Consider the following 17897-nt stretch of genomic DNA (forward strand, 5'->3'; position numbering starts at 1 on the left):
TAGGGAATATACAGACTACTGTAATAGTGTCCCAGCTGTTTCTTTAGCTCATTTCGAGGGCAGGGGCATGTTAGAATTAAGTTGTGTGTATCTACTTTCAGAACAGTTTACCTAGTATCTATAAGGCTACCACATTAAACAGTCGAGAGCTACTTCTACAGATGTGACATTTAGCAGCATATCTGTGGGGGCTGGAGGGGAGCAAAAAGTGCTCTGCTTCTCTGCCTGCTTTCTTGAACTGGCTTCTTGCATTCTGTTAATTTTCTAACTTTAACTTTCCCAAACTTAGTTATCTCAGGTGGAATACTTCAGATCTTGTCCCAGGCCTACAGAACAAGAAATCAGCATGAGCTTTTGTCCTAATCAGCGGCGTTTTACAACACAATCTGCATTGAATTAGTTGTTGTTTCTGTTGTTAAAGATGCTCTGAAATCTGATAAACAGGAGCTTTGAACAAACGCTTTTACTAGTTAATGCAAAATAAACTTGTCCTTAATCCCTCTTTATTAAACAGATCGAGTAGTAAGTGTTCCATGACTGTATTGACTGTTATGGTTGTCAATAGGTATCTCTAGACAATTGTTGTCATCCAAAATTTTACCATTTCCTTTTCTAAAATTCTCACTAGGAGCATTCTGTTGAAAAATCTTTATAATAGATTTTGTTTCCTTGCCCAGCTATATGCTCAATTCTTACTGAACCCTAAAAGCTGAAATTTTGAAAGTGTAATACCAACTTAACAACACATGACCCTAGCATTGCTACCCATTGTGGTTAGCCTGAGCAGCCTTTTCTTTCTTTTAAATAACAAAGGATAGTGAGAAAGAGTGGCTGTATGGCATGTACTGACACATAATTAAGTTATTTTTAAAAACTAATTTATTAAAAGAATATCATTGATTTGTAAATTATCAACAAAGGATGCAACCAAAGACTAGAGCTTCGATCCAACACAAAGGATAACTGAGGTCCATTTGATGAAGGTCAGAGATTCAGCTGGAAATTCAAATAACCCAACCAGAGGTAAAATCTAAAAATCTTAGTAAGTATGAGTACGTTGAGACCAGGGAAACTATGCTTTGACATTACTTAAAAGAATGAGATTCCTCATTGGATATTGACCAGAGGAAATTTGTTCAATAAAAATACATTAAGTATCTTATGAGCAAGAAAAATACAAGCAATATTAATGGCTATAAGGTTATACTAGAAGATTTCTAAAGTGAAGCTGATCTGTGTTTCTTTTTTAAAAAAGAATTGATCAGTGATTAGTGTATTGAAGGGTAGAGAGTGCAAGTATAATTTTTCTTTTTTTTTTTCCCCCAAAACATTTTGAGGTTTATAAAAATGCTGATTTCTGTTTGCATAGTACATAGTTGGAGATACTTCTTTAGTTTATGGATTTCTATTTTTTTACTTTTTAACAATTGATTTTCCTTTAAAGCTATCTGTAGTTCTTGTGAAACTATCCAGTTTGAGAATTTGACTTTTTGCCCATATCACCTACACTATCAAATAGAAGATAAAACCAGGCATCACGAAATAGGAGAACATGAAAAACAGCTTTCCCAACTTAGTAGCAATACACAGGGTATGTAGAGAAACCATGAACTCTTACAATTAGTAAATATCAGTAGAGCTCTAATTTAAAAAAAAAAAGTGGAAAATGTCACAATGTAAAGAAATAATTATTTGTAATAATTAAATATGGGCATTAGTCAAGTGAAAATAGTAAAGTGTATTATTAAATACCAAGCTAAAAAATTGTGAATAAGAAAAACATTAAAGCAAAGTTACTCTCAACTATCTGCTGATAAAAAAATGTATCATCCTTCTGAAAAAGTTCAAAAAGAAGTTTGCAAATCTCTGTATTTTTTTTCTTTGACATTTAGGGAACAGAACTTGAAATTTATTGAATAACTGCTTTTAATACAATTGTGCTTAAGGTAGGTGTGGGTTTAACAGTGGGCTTGAGTCTCTGAAGAGAAGTATAATTATGTGGATTTAACATATGTGGTTACTGTAAACCTTATGATATTCCAGTACATCTTTCATTGTATTATGCCCAATTTTTATATTGGACGTAAACCTATTTCAGTGGTCCATGTAGCGTAGAGGACAAACCTAAACCAAACACTTAATATGAGTCAGTAAAACAAAACAATTTGGTCTGTCTTATAAGAAAGATCAAGCACTTTACAAGGGACCTAATGATGCTTTTAGACTTGGCCTTTGCATGAATGTTATACAAACACTGGACCCTCTTCCCAAAGTTACACCACAAATCACAAAATGAGATACCATTAAAAACATCATGAAAATCACCCACCTTTATGTGTAATAATGGGCATTACCAGCATCAGGATGTGTTTTGGGTAATGAGAAGTAAATTAGCACCCCAGTCTAAAAATTATTACAAAGCTTTGTTAATTGTTTAATATTATTTGGGAATTCAGGAACTGCAGAAGTAAGGGGAGCAGGAGGGAAGTAAAAAAGAGAAAGCCCATACTTCAGCGATCCCAACCATCATTTTTGGCAATCAGTCATTCATTTACTGCATCTCTCATGTCTAATAACTATAAATGCTTTCCTTGGTAGTATGCAAATGTGCTTTCATAAAGGAAAATACCTATACATTTATCTAAAATTGACTACTTCCACTAAAGATACAAACTAGGTTTTTACTGAGCATTTTACCTTTCAGCACCAGGCTCCAGCTTTGGGACACCTTAACAGTTGGTTCCTTTTGTAACTGACTCCAGTTACTTTTGGAAGCACATTTTTTTTCTACTCACTATAGAAAAACCTCAGCACATTTCTGTAAGAAATCAAAGGTATAGTTTTTCTCCTCAGATTCAGAGTGTAATTCAGAGTTTTCAGATGTCTCCTCTCCAGACAGAAGCAATGAATGTCCAAAAATGTTTCATTTCCAGACATACACCTAAGGTTTATAATCCTTCTCTCTCTTTCTCCTCTATTTCTCTACCACTCACATCCCCCAAGAAACAAAGGTGTATGCCAGGCAGACAGTATAACTATCTTTGCTAGCATCTGCTACAGACCAATTTCAATGCTATTGCTACTTCCTTTCTCATTCTGTATGTATGAGCTGGTATTAATATCTCCAAGGAAAGTAAATGCATGAATCAATGTGTCTGAATTAAACAGGGCTGAACAAATGAAGCATATGTATGAAAAAGCAGGTGTTATGTTTGTACATTCAGGTGTTGTGCTGTGGCAAGGGACACAGTAGGGAGGCCACATTCAGCCTGACCGAGAAGGGGCAGGCTGGCCAGAGGAGGAGCTGAGGAGACTGACCCTTCATGCCTGTGGTCATAGCCTTCCTGGAGAATAAGGTGTGGAGTGGGACAGGCTCTGTGTCTGCTCTGCTGCCACACAGGTCTCAGAGGAAAGGACTGGAAACAGCCATTCTATCAAGCCAGAGGCCCACGAGAGCAAAACTGGAGGAGGGAGGAGACAGAGGACAGAGCATCAGAGGGCATCAGGAAACAGGGCCAGAAGACTTAAAGATGTGGTGGCTGCTTGTGAGGTTAGTGCCCTTGGTAAGAAGTTGCTTCCAAAGTGAGATGTTTTCAGAAAATGCAGCATGTCCATCCTGGGAAAATAAATGAGGAGAAGGGGTAGGTTCTTTTAGAAGCCATTTCTAAAAACTGTTGCTGAAGGGATGTGATGTGTGTTGCAGCTGCCTTTCTAGATGTTCCCATTTAACTTGGAAGCAGCCCTTGCCAAAGCTGCCTGTGGAAGTGCTGTTTGTCCCAGTACTGCTGAGAGTGAGAGGGCAGTCGCTCACCTGCTGGCTGATGTGTGGTCAGCTTGTTCAGAGCTGCTTCCAGCCCCACATTTGCTGGAGCATGCCTGCACCTCCTGGGGAGACAGTGCTTGTACTCTGTAGCCTTCCCAGCCCAGGTCATCCTCTTGTCAATAAGGCAGCCTGCTGCTAGTCAGTGGGTAATGACCACAGCCAGTGCTGCATCGACGCTGTCCCCAGCCCCAGTGGCTCTCCCTCATCCACTCATCCATCTTCCCCGCAATGCAAGTCAGATATTTCACAGTCAGCCACCCACAGCTATCCTGCCCTAAAGGCATGGTCTGTTAGAACAATTTTAGCAAAACAATAAGAGGAGATAGAAACCAGTGGCTGGTAAGGGAGAGGGGTGGTTTGGCTGGAATGTGTGCAAGTCCGTTTTGTACTGTTCAAGTTTGCGCCTTTCATGATAGAGTACATCTCTACTGTTCTGCCAGGCCATGTGACTGTCCTCTCCTGTGCTGAGTGCAAACAGTCTATGACCTGGGAACTGAATCCAGTTCATGCTATATAATGTTCTGAAGACTCCTATTTTGCTTTATATGATAGTAATAGGCATTTTTGCAGAGAAAAATATGTACAGGAAGCTCTCCAAGGTCAGTATAACAGTCTAAATAGCCAGATGCTATTTCCATGTGAATTACAAGGTTGGGCAGCCAAACAACTCTTAGTCATGTAAATTATGAAAATACCGAGAACTGCAGTGCAGACAAGAAATCTATGGCCGCTGAATCATTTTCTCTGGTTCAAAAATTACTATACCTTACCCTTTTGTTCCAGATTTTATTTGCATTGAATGATTGTGTTTCTTCCTGTCAGATATTGGGATGGAACTAACATCTTTGCTTTAGGATATTGTTTCTTTATTATTAAAAAAGTCATTCAGCAAACTTGCAGAGATTCTTTGAAGACATGAGGAAAATAATACAAAACCAGTATTGAGCTATTCCTCTTAAGATATCTGCAGTTAAAGTGATTACTAAACCCCAGGACAGGTTTAAGGGTAATCCAAATGAATATTGTTTTCATCAAAGCAATAGTGAAGTCATCTGCTTTTTCCCTGTCGCCTTAGGACTGACATTTTAGAAAAGGCATACCAAGTGAAATTGGGAATTATTTTGCTTCACTTCCTTTAAAGTTCAATTTTCATCAGTTACTGCTTGTAGTTATATGATGTAAGAAAGACTACTTCCTTTCTGAAGAGTGTCACAGATAGGTGTTGTTCTCCCACTTTCACTTGGGAAGTTAAAAACATACTGTCTTTATGGTAACAAAAATCTCCACAAGATGAAAATGCACTCCTTTTTCTGGGACAATAAATAAGGGCTATGCACGAAACAAATGGGAGTGATTTGAACGATGCGTGACCAAAATACTGTGAATGCAGAACAGATATGAGAATAGCAGCATGTGTTAGTGGTACAGACTCCAGCCTCATCTAAGAAATACTCATAACTACCCGTCCTTTATTGCTGCTTCTGGCCATTGCTAACTGTGGAATGCAACAGTTCAGGTGCTAACTCTAATCCCAAAAGATCTTAGAGGCTGAAATCAAACTGGCAGTTGCTACAGAACAGAAGTGAGATGCTTAAACTCCTTCTCAAAGCCACTGGTAGCTACTGTAAAGTTGAATGTAGAAGTAGCACAAAGAAGAAATTGTGAGATTTGTGACAGCTACCCTGAGAGTCCCTCAGGACCAAATTAAGCTTTGGAGCTATCACAGCTACTGGGGCACCTCAGTTGTCCCTCTTTGCCTTGGCAAACAGAACAAGAAGCCACATTAGTTGGAGGGGCTCTTGTTTGCCCCTTATGAGGCCCTGAAGCACTCCTTGGTAATCAGACCATGCCCAGGAGAGTTAACTTAGAAAGTTACATGCCCAGGCACCTCCAGCTATGAGTGAGAAAATAATCCACAGAAGTAATTGAAAAGGTAAGCAGAAAACAGAACATGCACGGAGCACACCGGGCAGCACCAGCACACAGAGGTTTACAAACAGGCTGATGAGGGTGTTCTCTGTGGCGTTTTCCTACAGTTTGCCCACAACAACAGTTGAAGCTACTAAAGGAAACAAAACACTGATATGGTCTTCTCAGAGATTTTCAGTCCAAGAATGAACTCCACATACCAAACTAGATGTGGCTTCTACAGCTCAGATTTATCCATTTGAAGATTAATGCTACTTGGTAGGAAAAACACCAGGAATGGGTGCCTGGGCAGAGTTTAAGCCTTGAGAACGTGACAATTATTTTAATTACATCAGAATCGCTATCACTTTGGAAATAGCTTCATCAAACATAAAGGCAAATGACAACAGTAATAAAGGAAAATATAGGGCACAGCATTTCATTGAACAATTTATATTATCAGGATTGTTCATGTCAGGACAAAGTGAGTGAAAAATGCACCTGAACTAGCATAATTAGGGTTAATAAGCCCTTTGCAGTGGCATGAATAATTATTTAATCCGCAGGTCAAAATCAGTCTCTTTGGGTTCCTCTGATATTTTTTTTATTTAATAGAGTATAAGAGGATAATCACAGAAACAAAACAACCCTGCATCTGGAGGAGGTCTGTAGTCCATATAAGCTCAGTTATTAAAGTTAATTCTACTCCATTCACTGTTTCTTCAGTTTGATCACCCTATCTCTTCTCTAGAGAAACAGCATCCTTATTTTTTTTCTACTTTTTTTCTGTTAATCTTCCTCACTCTTACATGGCTTCTTAGTGATGCTGTCAGCAAGATGATGCCTAGTACCAATTAGAAAATCAATCAATATTCACATAATGAGAGTTCTAGCAAAACCATGTCATTTAGTTCAAAGACATGGATATATTACTGTAGCTATTCAGGATTCAAGTAATTTAGGGCACCTCAGTGAAAAAAGATAAAATAAAGCTGAAAGGCTTAGACTTAGTTAATTGTTACTATGGCAACTTCCTAAATAAGCTTTAGATTCTAGTCATTTTTCAGTTTATTTGGAGGCAGAAAAGAATCATTAAAGATGAAGCTTATTTAAAGCTCAGAACAGTTCTGGAGTCTTAGTTTCCTGCTGTTCCTTACAGAGTTACTTAAAGTTTGTCCATCACAACAGTGAACTACGTAAAAGAACAAGATGCAGCCAGCATAGATTAAAAAATGACTGCATGTTACATAGCAATGATTTAATTTAAATAACTTTGGCAATTGTATTTTACATTGTTATATCCCAGTAGGACTGTTTTAAGAGTACTGTGTGGGAAAGAAGTGGTCCTGGATGAAGAATGCTCTCACCTCCAAAAACGAAGTGATTAAGATCTGATTTTCAATAATGACCTCTACCAGTGAGACCTTTGTCACTTAGCAATATAAAGTGCCGTCCCATAAAGCTCTTCCTTCCATAAAACCCCCATGTGGAAGAGTGGGAATGCATTTTAGCCTGGTCTTTATCCAGTGCTGTAACAAATCTGATAATTAGAAGCCAGGAGAAGGGTTGCCATATCAAAATCTTGCCATGCTGATCATGTCCATTTGTGTTCTTAGTGTGAATGAATATATTTGGCCTCTGTGGAGCTGCATCACTTGTTAGATTTAAAGAGCCTCACTTCTACAGACAGAAATGGAGACAGCAAAGAGAGGAGACAACAGAGTTGGGTAAGTCTCAGTCACTCCACATTAATTGGGTTAAGATATAGATCCATATCAGGCTAAACTTTTTTTGCATTTTCTCAGCAGCTATAATTCCCTTCCTTAACCACTCTATGGTGTGTGATAAATCAGTGGAGGTCATGAAACAAAATCGTGTCTCAGTAGGAGACACTCCTTGGCTTCTCACAAAAGTGAATTCATACCTCAGACCAGTTTTTACTCTTCTGTAGGCTGGAAATCTCTGAAGTCACTGAGTCATAACTGCAAAGTTGTTAGGGAATTATGCCTTAGGTGTGAAGATATGAAGATACTTAGAAGAAACCCCTAGAGGTGAAGGTATAGGCAGTGTAGACTAAGGTAGTGAGTTCTTCTCAAAAGAAAAAAAAAAAAAGGCAGGACAAGTTACTTAGCTGAGCTCAGTGCTCCAAGGGTGAACAGCAGCTGGTATGTAGGCATCTTTAAACCACCCTCAAGGAGCAGAACTGTGCAAGGTGGGCAAACTGTGGTGTGTAGGTTTTGCTCAAAAGGAGGTAAACAAGGACTAGAAGAGCCACAGATTATTTCATGTGTGGCCGAGTCAATATGACACCATCATAAAACAACCCCCTTCCCCACCACCTACAAGCCCTTCTGTCTTTCTGTCGCAAGTTGATGGTGCTGGATATGGGGAGTCACCCAGCCCAGGACACACCTGGCTGTGTTTGACAGCCTCTAGGCTTTCTCCATAATCAGTGTAGGGGAAGCAGGCTCTGCCAGGCCGTGGTGCATTCCATCCTAGAGATTAAACTATGAAAGAGATCAGGGAATTAGCCTATTTCTCTTCCCAGATCTTAAATTATGAAATAGAGGAGTGTAGAAATAATGTCTTTTTATTCTTTTTTGAAATTAAGTTCTTCTGTTCATTAAAAATAACAAACAACAAAAAAAAGCCCAACAAAAGAAACAAATATAAACCCCCCCAAAACCCCACAAACCTTTGTTTTGAACTATAAGCTGAACATCAAAGGTTCATGATATAAACCAGTCATAATGGATGTAAGTTCAAATTCAGACTGGTTGCAGGATACTTTATGAGGCTTAATTCTCTTGGTCCTCAGATGACTACTCCAGACTGTGATTTTTTTTTTTTTTCTGATTTAGAATAGTAAAAATGCTCTTTCAAATTTCACATGATTAAAAAGAAATGTGCATCCAGATGCAATAGAAAATGTTTTTCTCTCCCATCTCAAAAGGGAGAGGAAGGTGCAGGAATTCTACATTACTTATTTTCTATGGAAATCCAGTCACCAGAGCTATAATTCAGGGAACTATAGTCAGGAGTAACTTGGCTTAATTTATAAGAATAGAAAAAAAAAGAAAACTGCTGAGGAAAAAACAAAGGAGAATATGGTCTGATCTGAAAGAGCTTGAGCATTATTTATTGTATTTTATTTTCTTCACTGTTATACAACCACAGCACCCGGTTGTTTGCTGTGTTGCAAGGGAAGTATTTTCAAGGTTAGCACAGAAGTAATCAACCACTCAATGGTGGTATGAATATTCATATCAAGACACATTATGAGAAAGTAGATAGAGGCAAATATGCAATTTAAATATAGACTACAGCAGGAAACGGGACATGAAACAGTAATTAAACAGTGAAAATTACACGTTATTTACATAGGTAAATACACTGCAGGGGTTATGCATGTGATCTTTTCTATTAACATTTGTTTATTTGTGATTAAACCTCGATTTAAAAAAGAGAGGTTTTTAAAACGTGAAAATGGGAAGAAAGGAACACTTTCTTTGAACTAGAAAATCTGCATTGCTTGAAGGATTACCAGCTTGGGCTGTGAGCCAGGTTTCACAGCTAACGTGGATCTGAATACGCCTGTACTGCAGAAGCTGGTGGTGTCAGTTCCCTAAAACACAGGCTGTCTCCACAGCCCTGCTTCTGCAATTCATTCCTGTTTGGGCTACTGGAAACCTGTAGGTGCTGGAAACAATAACCTGAGCTCCTATTGCCCAGTTTAGATGGAAATCTACCACACTGCTGGATTTCTCTTGGGAAGAACAACTAGAAGGGGACAAAAGCATATTTTTTTTTCCTTCTCCAGGGAACAGCTAGTTTTAGACTGTTTCCTGCTTTTCTTTTTGGAAACAGGAATATGACTCTAGCCTAGATAGGTCAGCACTAGCATATTCTGAGTCCCCACAACCATCACACCAAAGCCAGCAGTACTAATTTTCAGTTCTACTCTGAACTGCCTCATCTTGCTGGATTCCTTCCCCATGTCTTCTCCTTCTTCCTTCTCCTTTAGCCAAGAAGAAGGTGAGAGTAAAGGCTTAACTAATGTATCTCCTGTCCTCCCTTCAGCCAGTAGCATTCTTGCCTTACCATGACCAGCTGCCATAAACATGGAGTTAGATAGTTTGGGATTCCCAGAGAAAATGCACAGTAGGGAATTAATGAGAGGAAGAGGGATGGAAATAGATGTCACTCTTGCAAAGGTTTTTTTATTCCTTAGCTTTTTGCCTGTGGGTTGCTTTCACTTGGGTATCTCTACTACAGTTGAGTCTGCAAGGGAGAAAAACAACCTTAGAGCACATGACATTTATTTATTGGTGAATACAGGGCTTTCCAAATATTCTTGTGATTCTGGATGAGTGTCTGCTGAACAAGCAGTCATCAGACAGGTGAGGAAGGGTCTGCCTCTGCTCCTTGGTGTAGTCTGATCTTTGATGTTGCAGATTTGCTGTCTTCCTATTCTTTGCTTTTCCTTCCCTAGTATTTTACAGCTTTTCATGTCAGTATTTTCCTCTTGAATCCCTGAGCTTTAAGTAACCCCACCTCAGCAAATACTGTTGAGTCTATTATTTTGCTTTTCTTAGCCTGTATGGCTTTAGCTCATGGGCTTGCTCATGCCTTAACAGCATGTTTCTATAAAACTCTATCATGGTGGCAATTGTCGTGTGTAAAACCAGGCTGGGGCTTGTAGGGAGCTGAAGTCCTCAGCCACAAGGTACAAAGGGTTGTATTTTCAACCCAATTCACATTACCTGCCCCAATGACGTAAAGAACTGCAGAATAAAAGTCAAAGAAAAATTTACAAGACAAGTGCATGACACTGCAGTGCATTAATGTTTTCATGGAATTCCTGACTGTAGGTGCTGAGCAAATGCCCGGAATCCAGGCTTAGAGGGCACTGCCCTCCTGCAGCTCCTGCGCTCCTGAAAACAGAGAAAGGCAGATGTTTCACAGGGGCTGGGTGGTGTCTCAAAGGGCAAGTATCTCAAACTTGAGTATCTGAGCAAATAGCAAGCTGATCGGTCCCACTCAATTTTTAAAATTCACCTAAAATATGGGTTAGTATCTGTTTTTTAAAACATAATTAAGATTTCAGTTTAGAAATCATGATAATGCAACCTTTGTTCTTGGTTATCTTTCATTTTCAGTTTACTTTTCATCAAGAGACAAGTGTTTGTAGGTATGAAGAAAACTCTATCTTTTATGCATGCTTCAATGCACAAATGCTTTGTGTGAGAGTGTGTATCTGTCCTCTTCAGAGGGCCTGTGTAGATCTAAGGATTTGCCACTTCTCCTTGTGGAGGTGGCAGCACATTGGTCCTTTTTCTTTATAGAAAGCTTATTGCTTTTTGTGAAGCCTCTTGAGAGTTTGTGGACTAAAAGAGTGCCTTGAGATAAAGATTATTTATTATTCATCACTCCAAATACATTTGTTCATACATTTTCAAGCTGGGAACAGTGTATGATGAGACAGCTGCATAGCTAGGACTCTTCCTCTAAGCATGCAAATTATTTTTCAGATCTGAAAAGAGGTGATGGGCCCAAGCAAACATCTTTTTTTTTTTTTTCAGCCATATCAGATGGCCAATGAAAGTTATTACTTCTCCCCATAAAACATGGCACTGGGAGAACCCAAAAATCAACTAAATCTTTGATAACAATCACATTGTAGCTAACAGAACAAGCACACGAAAAAGGAAGTAGAAATGTCATAAAAGTCACCTAGTCTCAGATTTGAATCTTTGGTATGAGGAAGGCATCCTACAAACAGAGCCACCATAAGTATCCCTTATCCCTGTGTGTCAAGCTTCTTCAAGTAAAATTGCTTAAGGCAGCAAGAGGCAATTCAGCTGAAGAAATAAAAGCAAAACCAGTCTTCTTGCAGAAACTAGACATTTTGTAAAACCAAATGGAGCAGAGCAAAGAGTGGATGTCCGTGACTGAAACGACTGTGACAAGACAATCTCTCTGTATATCAGATGGAAAAAATAACAACAGACTTCTCTGTGGAAATCCAATTGAAACTCACTCATCAGGCCTGTGGGCTTTCTCAAAAAATGAACATTGAGATTGTAGCAACTCTTCTTCACCTGTTCAAATGTGTTCCAGTTCTCCATTTCTCCTCATTAAAAACAGAGGAAGGATTAAACATGTTCTGTAGCATTTGGATCCAGTTTGAAATTGCTAAATATTTCACAGGAAGCAATTTTTAGGGGGATAATGTCTCTAACTTGAGCTGAAATCATCTGAGCGCCTGTGGCATTTCAGATCAAGAGAAGGACTGAGTTCCACAGAGCAAGCCACATTTATTGCAGTCACTGCACCACTTCTAGAGACTTTGACACAAAAATGTTTTATTCCACCTTATTGTTTGGCAGTAAAGATAAGCCTTTGTGGAAGAAGAAAGCTAATTTCAATCTTTCCTGCTAACAGATTAGTAGTCAGTTCCAGTTAGGATGAATCCCAGAGGATTATTTTCCTCCCTTTTATACCATTCAGGGTGGAGAAGTGTTACAATGATTATCTGAAAGGGCTTATATTTCTATTAAGGATAAGTACAAATTTCAACAGTGGTTTGTCTCTGAAACCTGCAGGTGACTTTTTGAATTACAGACATAAGACAAAAGAGATCCTGTTCTGTACCTTGCTGTGCTCAGTAGTGCACAGTACTTTGGTGGAGTCCATTTTCAATGAATGACTCTTAGGGAGAGCCCGAGCTGGGTGGAGCAGGCTGGAGCAGAATGGAATCAGCAGAGTGCAGCAGTCTGGTAAAAAGAAACAAACACAACAGGTGGCACAGGGTGGACAATCCAGCTTTTTGTGAGTTTTATAATTTTTTTTTTTTTTTTAATTGTCTTGGGCTCAGGGATGGGAGAGCCAGCTCTGGGGAGCACCCACCATCTTGTCTTTGTCTGGGGAAAACCATGTGACTCTGGATGAGGGAATAGTCACTATGTTGTCTTTGTCCTGGGGGGCCACGGGGAACTAAGTTTAGGTGGTGAACCCCTTCTGTGTATAAAGCACCTTCTATTTTTGTATACTTTTGTTATTAATATTGCTGCTGTCACTATGTGTTTCTTATTCCATTGCTTTTTGCTTTCAGTAAGCTGTTATCTCAACCCATATTTTCTGCCTTTGACCCTCTCTTGCCAGAGTAGAGGTGTGGGAAAGGGGAGTGGCTTATTTGGAGTTTAATTTCCAGCTGGTGTTAAACCACCACATGCATACCTTTCAAAAATATCCCCCTTAGCCCTTCCCTGACTCAAATCTCCTCTCTCTCTTCCTCTGTTAGAACTTAAGATACTCGTACAGAGCAGATCATAGCAGAGGGTCTAATCCCAGGTGAGGAATTTAAGTAGCACTATACTTCATTATTTCTTATATAATTTTCTTTCACTTTAGATATTCCATTTTCTTTCTTTTCTGTTTTTAGCTCTCAAGAGTGATCAGCTATTTTTTAAGGTATTAACTAGCTTATTTCCAGCTTAGAGTCCCTAAATGCATAGGCTTCTACTCTGCAAGATGTTCTCACACAGTAGACATTCTGGCATAAAATCTTAAAATCCTTCATTTGGCAAAGAGATTGTGTCATATCTCTGCATGCTGCCCAAGATAGCAGTGACTGCCTGAGATTCCTGAATGCTGTTTCAAATGATTAATTCATGCCTTACACTCAAGAACACACAGAATATCATGATGAACTTTTGCATACAGGAAAACAATATCTCCAGGTATTTGTGCTCAAAATTTGATTTATATAAATGACATTTTGCATGTAAATATGCAGACGCTCATTTCACTGCCTGCCAAGAGGCATTTCAGCTAAACACAATGACACACCTCTTAATCTAAAATGTCATGTTCTCATGTGCACCTACCACAAAGGTTATCACACTCATCAGAAAGTAAACAAATTATTTGGCAAATAATTAAGCCTTGCCAAATTTTTGCCTTTTCTTTTTTTCCTGGTTAAAATCTGTCAAGGAATATGAGTCCCCAAACAAACATCTATCAATTTAAGTGCCTGACTTAAGATGATATGAAAATACTAATTGTCTTCCATTCACCCCAAGTAGAGCTGAGTCCCAGCTCCAGAGAATGACAGTCCCTGGGCTAAAGTCCTCCAGCCAGTCCTGCCTGTAAAGCTTCCTTGGAGTTTTAAGAATAACCAAGGGCCTCACTTTGTTATTCCAAAATCTCTACTTGCACTGAGAGCCCTACATAATCATTTATAATGGGAGATTGTGCTGGCTGAATGTGTGTTGAGATCTGTATTTCTTCAGAAAAGCTTGAGTGGCAAACATCACAGAGCATCTCTTATTTTCTTTCTGGAGTTAAAAAAGGCTTTCAGGCTTCTGATCTACAGCTGGAAGATGTGATCTGCCACTTCAGTACATATTTACTGAGTATATCTGGTGTGCCCATTGTCCGCTCTACAACCACTGCAGCACGACTTTCCCAGGCCCCAGAATGTTTCCCCAGTACTGAGGCTGCAGCAGTAGGACCTCGGGCACTCCTGGTGACACTTAGGGTCTCTATCTACCTATTGGTTTGGCGTGTTATGGGTAGCTCTTGGGAGAATATAAAACCCAAGCTCTGAAGGAGAAATTCAAGTCATGATGATGGCAAGATCCTCACCCTCCTGCTGCAGGAGGTTACAGTCATTGCCTCTGTTGCTGAGCAAACCTCTTCTGTTCTGCTACAGAGCAATTCTCCAAATTTCAGTTAGTTTTTCACCTTTTCCCCCCCCCCATATTCTTTTTAAGTAATCAAAGTCTGAATTATTGATCCCTCCTCTAGCAAAACAACGCTGTGGCCTATATTTTGTCACAGGTGTAGTAAAGCTACTGTCATGCAACAGCTATCCTACAGGGCAACACTGCCTGCAGCTCAGAAGTCACCTTGCTTCCCACCCTAGTTTGTTGAACGGGAAGCCCCAGCAAGGCTTGCATCATTTTAGTCTCTCTCATGTCAGATATGGTATGTACACGCCTTGTTTTGTGATGTGAAAATTAAAAAAAAAAAAAAGTAGCTTTCCAATTACGTACCCAAACTTTCAGTTGAGATATCTTGGACAAGATTTATCTTTCCACAAACTCACACTATACACAGTGAGGCAAAGAAAAAGAGGACTGTAGTCCGTCTGAGGAAATTTAAGTTTTTTTCACTTTCAAATATAGCAGGAATATAGGACTAAAATGCAGGTCTTGTTTCTTTTCACTTTCTTGCACTTTTGAACCTTTTGTTGAAAACAAAACAAGAAGATACAGGAAATCTTCTTTCATTTTCCATCATAACAAAACTGATGGTATGTTTCGCTGCATTCCTCCTACTGAAGGAATTTTTTCCCAAAATCAAATGGTGCAGATATATATATATATAAATATATATATATATACACACACCATAAATTAAGGGGGCCTATAGAGGTTGCTGTTGTTCACACGGTATTACTGTATTTTTCCAGTGAGATGGCTAAGCATCATTCATCTCCTGTCCTTCAGCCCTGCCTGTGAGCTAAGTACCAACTTTATTTTCCCTCAGATATTTTTCACTAAGGCAAGCTCCCAGGGTTATGAGAAGCAGCCTGTTTGAGTAACAACTAAATGAAACTTCAGGTTTTAGTATAAAGGAACATAAGCTCTAGTTTATTGGCTTAAAAGGCTGAAGGTTTGCTCAAGCATGGATCCAAACCTCAAATGAACACAAGGATCACACACATGTCCAGGAAAGTTCCCAGAAGGGTCCAAGTGTCCTGCATTATTGCACAGGCATAGGAAAAGAAGAGTGGCAACTTGCAAACTATCAGGTACTTTAATCTGAAGAGTTGTCCCTGCCTCTAACCTGCTCCTGAAGTGGATGCTGATGAGGGTGTAAACCTTTACAGGTGGTGGATCTTCCCGGGAGCAGCAGAAGTCCTCTCATATTTTGACTGAAACAAACTTCCTTCTTTCCCCCATGAATATTATCAGAGACATTAGAGAATGAGAGAAGCACAGCTCTGGGATGGGGACACAGTTTTTTGGGACAGGAAAGGTCACAAGGGATGGTCTAAAGCAGAGGATGGGTCAAATGTTATGGCAGAGGAAGAATCACAGTTGCCTGTACAATTCATATTTTAACCAAAGCTTGGTTTTAAATCTGAATTTTCCTCCCTTCCAGCCCTTACTTCCTTTCTCTCCCATTTCACCACTATTGTAAAACAGTTTTATCTGCAGAACTGAGAAGTCTGTAGTCAAAAATCAGTTTTATCTAAAGAACTGAGAAGTCTGTAGTCATCTCAGCCTGTACCTGGAGGTTACAGTCAGTCTCCAGGCCTCAAACAGGAGAAGCAGAGTTCTAAGTAGATGCTGTTGTCCTGTAAGACAATGCTGCCCTTTTCAAAGGTTGCCAAATTATTGCTCCTTGTGGAAGAGCCAACATCCCAGGAAGAGCTCAGCCTGAGCCAAATTGCCACTTGTGCATGTAACTTACTCTGTGCATGGTAACCTCTGGCTTAAAACCAAGTTTGTGGCACTTAACTGTAGATGAGATGATGGACTAAATTGCTTCCTGAGTGGCTCCCACAAATAAATATTTGAGCCAATCGAACAAAACCCAAGACTCAAGCAGCAGCAAAACCAGCAATTAATTTAAATTTGTCCTTGAAAACGCAATTTTTTGTGAGGCTGAAAATAGTTCAGTTACAACATTTCACTGAAAGCCAAAAGACACTATATAAGCTGTTTTCCAGGATCCAGAAAGGGAAAAAGAAACCATGAAACCAGCATTGCATCCATTTCAGCCCTAAGTCTGTGAGGTCACTCTGGTTCCACATGCCATCAGGACAGCAAGAGCACTGCAGCCTCCTGAGTGCATGGTATGAAAGAGCTGGTGAGGGGCTGTGGTGCTACACAGACACCAAACTCCCACCTAGAGGGACCCTCTAGTTTCAGCTTCATACTGTGGTACACACTCTACCAGTAAGAACTGGGAACAGGGAGCAAGACTGTACTTGCAGACCATTTTGATCATCACCACTGGCAGAGCAGGGATGTCTTTTTGTGTAGAAAACACTGTGTTACGTGGAATGTGTAGAGGTCTGGACAAACACAACAGAAACACAGAATACTCTCTGATGTGTGTAGACAGCCTCTCTAGAGGTGATAGCACCCTCTAAGCCACTCATCTTTTAAGGTCCCATCTGCAATGAGAATTAGAATTAACTTTTTCATAGATGTTATTAAGATCATTCATTCATGTGAATTTGGCATTTTTGTGCTAAAATCCACGAGGTTTTTTGTGCAGTTCCAGGCATGTCATGTGCTTATGAGGCTGGGCCCTGAACTGGATTTAAGTGCAGGTCCTTTAAATTGCTCATTGTCCCAGGTCTTCCAAGCTAGTGCTTTCCCATTCTTTTCTTGGATTTGTTACTTCCCCAAAAGGGAGTCCCATTATCCAAGGGAGATACAGATTACCTGACATAGGGCTGCCTTCTCTTTAAGGACCTCTGCAAACCTGTCCATATGCCCCTAAGGGAATACAAATGTAAAGTCACTGCCTGCCAGTGCTTCCCAACACCCAAGACCTTGGAATTAAACTTTTGCAATATTCAGTTATGTTGTATAAAGTCACATGTACAGAAAACCCTTTCACAAGTGAAACATTGACAGAATCATCTACTAAGTCAAGCTACCTTTTATTTCAACAGCATAGTTAGTGTTTTTCACACAATGTTTAGGTGTGAAATCGTTACCATGAATAATTCAACCTTTTTTTTTAATAGTTTTTTTTGCTATTCACTCTCTCCATTATCAAAGAAAACCTGGTGAGTAGAGTGCTGCAAGAACACTAAATTCATGAGATGATAAAATAAAAATATATATACTGAAGCATTTCTAAGAGGGATTTATTATTCCTGAAGTACAATATAATTACAGCATTCGTTAAATCTTTGTTATCATACTGTCTTAGACCTATTTGTTAAAAACTGCTTGCATATAGTGTGTTTCTTGTACAAAGCAAATCTGTGGAACAGAAAATAGCTGTGCTCACATCATTATGATAGGGCAAAGAAAATAATATGAAATGAATTTACTAAGAGGTTAGAGAGTATCAAAAGTATTGCTGCATCCATTTAACTCACTGATTAAGTCAATTTGCTTTATTCTTGCAC

Source organism: Chiroxiphia lanceolata, chromosome 8 (genome assembly GCF_009829145.1).
Source record: "Chiroxiphia lanceolata isolate bChiLan1 chromosome 8, bChiLan1.pri, whole genome shotgun sequence".
NCBI lineage: Eukaryota > Metazoa > Chordata > Aves > Passeriformes > Pipridae > Chiroxiphia > Chiroxiphia lanceolata.